This window comes from Salvia miltiorrhiza, chromosome 4 (genome assembly GCF_028751815.1).
Source record: "Salvia miltiorrhiza cultivar Shanhuang (shh) chromosome 4, IMPLAD_Smil_shh, whole genome shotgun sequence".
NCBI classification, from domain to species: Eukaryota; Viridiplantae; Streptophyta; class Magnoliopsida; order Lamiales; family Lamiaceae; genus Salvia; species Salvia miltiorrhiza.
Genome location: NC_080390.1, coordinates 27886137 through 27892136, shown reverse-complemented (window position 1 = coordinate 27892136; position 6000 = coordinate 27886137). Strand labels below are relative to the sequence as shown.

The 6000-nt window shown below is 35.2% G+C and overlaps 1 long non-coding RNA gene across 1 annotated transcript; it reads right to left on the bottom strand.

The window, feature by feature from the left end:
- Positions 1 to 1439: 1439 nt before the first annotated feature.
- On the bottom strand, positions 1440 to 4375 carry LOC131019572 (uncharacterized). Its single transcript, XR_009100341.1, has 3 exons — positions 4243 to 4375; positions 2323 to 2389; positions 1440 to 1716 (listed from the first exon to the last, which is right to left on the bottom strand). It is a non-coding gene; the product is annotated as an uncharacterized LOC131019572 (long non-coding RNA).
- Between the last annotated feature and the right edge of the window lie 1625 nt (positions 4376 to 6000).

Below are 6000 nucleotides of genomic sequence, written 5' to 3'. Positions count from 1 at the left end.
TAGAAAACAAGCATCCGGTCAGTAGATCCGCATAGAAAATCTGGGTATCTGTAACAAATCCCATCTCCTGTGGGTCCAATGCTCAAGACGACATGTCCCATCATATTGAGTGGCTTTCTTCCTTGCTCAATCCTACCACTCGATTGGTAGCACGGGGACTAGGTGCACGATGCCATCCAGTCTAGTAACAACCATAAGGCTTTCATCCTTTCATAGTCTATGAACATGTGTTTGAAAATCTGCTAGGGTATCTCTGTACCACATACTGTACGCCTCGTCCTCGTATCCGATCTTTCCTGAGTTCGATCTCACAACAGTCCACTTTCGTGCAGTGCCAACAGTCCTGGCCAACCTATAAGGAGAACTTAAAGGTGACTCTAGGAACTAACTCTACTTGGCTCCAGCAACAGAAATAAACAAAACATAACTTAGCAAAACTCCTATTAAGTAGTACTGTTATCTTAAAACTCAAGCTCAAAACATCTAAATTCTCATCTCGTCCCGTCTTTACTTAGTAGGGAATCTCTCTAAACAATGATATTAGATCCCTTAATCTAAATCATCGTGACTCAGTAAGACAACTCAACAATTCTCTCTCAAAGCCATCTCCAAAGACTATGGCTCATGATACCTCCTCAAGTACCATTAAGGTTGCGTGAGCAAAACTCGCGTCACAAAATAACTCAACATATCGTACAATATCTCATTGCAGCATGCTAATAACTCATCATTAATCATGCTATTATACTCAAGCTCATAACTCAAACTCATAACTCAAACCAACAAGTACTTAAAGCAATTGCTAATTCTCTCAAGCTTTAGCTCTAAGTTCTCATTTCATCCTTCTACTTAGTAAAAAAAATCTCTCTTAACAATGACATTAGATTCCTTCATCTAAATCATCGTGACTTATCACAACTGCTCAAACAATTCCCATCACAAAACATCTCAAATACATCACATCATAACTCATAATTATGCATCCTCAATCATATAACATCATATGATATAAACGCTCTCATGATTCATCATGTAACATCAACATATGCTCTTACAACATAATAACTCATTATTAATCATGTTGTCATCCTCAAACTCAAACTATGCACCTTTAAAGTGTAACATCATAACTCATCATATAACCTCAACATCATGCTCTTCAAAATTTAACGTCAAATAAACTTTGAAATTTTACATACCTCGTTGAGCCTGGTGTGATGGTGCGCTGAGCTCACGGTTGTTAATAACTATTAGTCTAGTGACTCATTCTAGACTAAACTCAAGACTTCTAATTCAGAGCTTTCCTTCGCTCTGATACCACTCTGTCACAGCCCGCCCTAACTAGGGATAGTTAGGCCGAGTGATCCACGACTAGGGATGGGGTTAAAGAAGAAGGGGAAGAAAAGGGGCGTCATTTATAGCCGTAAAACTTACTCATCTTAATAAAACTCGTCATTTTTATTCATTAATACTCAATTGAAAACAGTCTATGAAAGACTGCATAAAAGTTAATTAATATCATTAATCAAGTTATACATCATATGCAACCATTCTCTTAAGACTCAAAGTATGACATAACATACTATAACATCAACAACATCTTGCAGCGGAAAGTAGCTAGACATATGTATGAAGACATATTCTAGACAGGTTAACTATTTATTAACAACCCTGGAGACTCCGCTCATTGCAGCACCATCATCACATCAGCTCAACCTGCACATTTAGAAAACATATGCAGGGCTGAGTACAAAAGCACTCAGTGGGCACGTATGCCTAGGTATAAAAATACATGCTTCAAAACTATAAATTGTCATGCCATCATAATCAGTACAGCAAGGGAGTTTTTCGCTAAAAAGGCCCAAGCTTACTAAGTTCATTTGTGATTCTTAAAGTTCGTCTGATCAGACTAAGTTCTTTTGTAATCTATCATATCTGGAACTTTGTGCCGGAGAGGTGGCCACCTCTCACGGTCACTTGACCGGCCAACCCGCTAGATGACTCACGGTCACTGGTGTACACTAGTCCTGGCAGGATAGCTATCAACTGCTCAAGACCCGAATTCGATTGCATCATTGGCAAAGCCAAAGCAGATAGATATCATACTAAAATTTAAACATTTTATGGCAAGACAATACTTGAAATAACTTTAACTCAAAGATTTTGTCATGAAATAACTTGCTTGAACGTAACATTTAAACTCATTTGATATATATATATGAAACTGAAATTAACAGTTAGATCATCTCATGCATTCATTCGTATAAGAGGCCTACGACACGCAGGGGATCTCTATATACGTATAGTAAAAGTAATGCCCACCTCGTTGTGTCTCTGTATCAATGAGTAACGTCACTCTCTCCCTCAAGTCGTTACTTCCCAAAAGGACCTTCATCGTTATGAAGAATTGGTGAGAAGTTATAAAAGAAACCTCGATTAATAATCTAATCTCTTTTATGAAACATTAGTATCTCTAATGTTCATCTCTCTTGATTGTTAATCAATATAACAATTATTATCTCTCGTCATTACTCATTAATTATAACATCCTTATGTTATAATTAGCAGCGCTTCAATTAAAAGAAATATTTAACACATCGAAAAGTCCACTTTCTTAGCAGATCTATTCGCTCTCATCTCGTCTAATTAACCGATTAGAAAGTTAAACTTTCCATTAGGCATGTATTTGAGTCACGGGTCAACAAGAATTGACTATGCTCAAATTCTAATTTCACTAAAAATTTCGGCATGACCTATTCATATATAATGTCAGCCACGAGATTTCAACGCGTGAATCTCACTACGTGAACTCGTCTCTCGACTCAAAACTTAACATCTTGACATCTTTTCAACGCAAACCAAACAATTCAAAATCATCAAAACTCTTTATCAGTAAACTATCATTTATACTCGACACCAATTGTTCGAGTGTCAGATACCAACATTTATGTGCGTTAATCATAACTCTCACAACTCACACCATTTAGTCATATCGTATCATCCATCAAAACAAATATAATCAAGTTGTTTTCTAGAAAGTTTTGCTGTTTTTGTGTCATCTTTAAAAATTCATAACAACCAACTCAATCATCATAAACTCTCATACCAATTGATCTCAAAAACTTCATGAAGTGTAGTTCATTCTAAAAATGGTAGTTAACCAAAAAGGTTAAAGGTTTTTGGAGATATTGCTCTTTTAGTGCAGGTTGTCAAAGATTGACAGTTTCTGCCAATTTTGTTTAGGCCATTAGAAACCAAGGCAAACCTTAATAAAATTCCATCAAATTTAATCATCCAAAACTAAAGGTATCCTTGAAGATTTGGTTAAAATTTCACAAGAGAAAACGTTCATATGATCTGCCAAATAAACAATGAAACTCATACACTTTTACTGTTGGACAAATATGACAGCAGAACAGGGCATTTTTGAAATAATAAACTGCTCTGTTTCAGAGGTCATAAAAATCGAAATCTTATGTTTTTAGAAAAGTATTGAAGTCTAGTTTCGTTTAAAAAAAACGGTGATGCAAAATCCTTCATGGATTAATAGATATAAACGTTTTTGTGAAGTCTACCAATAGTTGACAGATTCTGTCAAGGATTTTTCAAAATATCTTTAAAATAGCAAACATCATCCAAAAGACATGAAATTTTGCCGCAACGAAATACACATATCATAGATAAACATACTAAAATTTCAGAGCCATCAAGCAATGAAAACTCATCGAAACATAAGCTTGAAACTGCTGTAAAATTTTGACAGAATTCCAGTTTTAATTTCGTTCAACAATTATCATCCATAAATTGTAAATCAATTAACATGCTCATGTGACATCGTAGAACACATATACGCAATAATATTCATTATGCAACGTCTCAAACTTCACGAATTTAAATAATCATACTCTAAATATTTATACAATTTTCGTGCTTGGAAAAATACGAATTTAATATATATCGATTCTAGCATACCCCTAAGCACAAATATCAAGTCAAAACGATCAAACTAAAATCGAAAGACAAGCTAATATGTGAAAAACGGGGCTGCCCTCATGGGTTTCATAGCTACGGTTCGTTCCGTTCTTACTCCCTTCATTAAACATGCTCAACATCTACCCAAGAACAACATACTAAAATTTTACGACGATCTGACGTCGTTTCAAAATAAAGTCGAGAATCGACGTTTTTCGACGTCGACGAAAATCGAAAAGAAAACCATCAAAACGTAGGTAGAGATCTTACCTACTTAGATACGTGATCGAAAAGATGATCGGCGCTCGTCTCGGTGCTCAAATCGGAGGTCAAAAGCTTAAGCTTCTCAACAATGGTGTTACGTGAAGTGTGTGTGTGTTTCTAATGTGGTTTAGTGTGTGTGCAGCACAAATTAGTGTGTGTGTGTTGTGTGCAGCGTGAGTTAAGGGTAGTGGGCGGTTGGGGGGTGGTTTTGGTAGGGTAGGCCTAGATATTTAGTCGTTAAATATCTCGTTTCGTCTCGTCTCGTTTTAACGACTAACTACCCATACTCTTCGTTACTCGCCCTCTCAACTCCTACTCACTTTTATTACACTCGTAATTCTATATAAATATAGAAAATACAAGCTCGTTCTCGAAATTCTGATAAACGAGATTTACACGTTTATCGAGAAATCCCGATTTACTATTCACTCGTCGTCCAAAAATAAAAACTTTCATTATTGGACTCGTATCGAAAAACTAAGAATATTTCTCGACGACGTGCACGTAAGATTTTGAAAGTCGACAAAAAGACGAAATAGCAGTATTTTACTATTCATCGTCAAAAAGTCAAAATTTTTAAAAAAGTCTTAACGGACTCAGATCTCACTTCCGAGTTCACCGTTCTCATTCAAATAATTATCTCGAATTATTCGAATACTCAAACTCAATTTCGGATATAAAATCTCACATCATCCAAACATCATCAAAAGAACATCTCAACATCTTAAAAATAACAAGGGAACTTCATATAACTCCTCATCTCTTTACAAAGTAAATCAAACAAGGGATCTATACCCTAATTACTCAAACTTAAGCAATTAAACACGTCATCAAAAGCCCGGGTGTTACAGGTACACATTTCGTGGACAGACGAAAAAGGAAATATGGGTACTCATTTCGTGGACGAAGGGAGTATTATAATTAGTATTGAGAGTGGTGAAAAAGTGAAAAAGTGTTATAATTAGTATTGAGAGTGGTGAAAAAAGTGAAAAATAATAATAAATAAAGTATTATTAGTGGTGGGGTAGATGTCCAAAAATGGAAAGAAAGAAAGATGAACTTATTTGGGGGACGTCCCAAAAAGGAAAAAGATGAACTTATTTCAAGGACGGAGGGAGTATATTTTTTTAAATATTACATCCTGCAACAATTTTATTGGTCGTCACCAATTGAAGAACATATATAAAAATATTATAAATAATATGAAAATATAATTCAATCATCTTTCTTCCTTGGCATCCCCATATTTTTTAGTTCTCGTAGTACTGTGTCCTTACGTAGTATGTAGTACTCAATCTTGACCACACATTTTGTACATGTGGTGCACCAAGATTGTAGCACATAGCAAGGAACTTCCAATTGTATGTATTTTTTGTACAATTTAATGCATTTTTGTGTGAAACTTTATGCATTTTTTGTGAAATTATATGCATGTAAAATATGTTTGTTTTTTATAGTGGGGGTGGGGGGAGTGGGGTGGAGAAAATACTAGATTTGTAAAAAATGAAATGCATTTTTTTGTACAATTTACTGCATTTTTTTGTATGAAATTTTATGCATTCTTGTGTGAAATTATATGCATGTAAAACATGTCAGTTTTGAGATAGTCTAATTTTTTTTTAATATCTGAAAAATATATTTCGATTTTACCCTTGTGCAGATTTTGCCTTGGAAGCTCATTGCCACGTGTCATACTCTTGGTGCACCACATGAACAAAATGTGTGGTCCAAATTTGGTCCTACGTCACTATCTAAAGACACGGT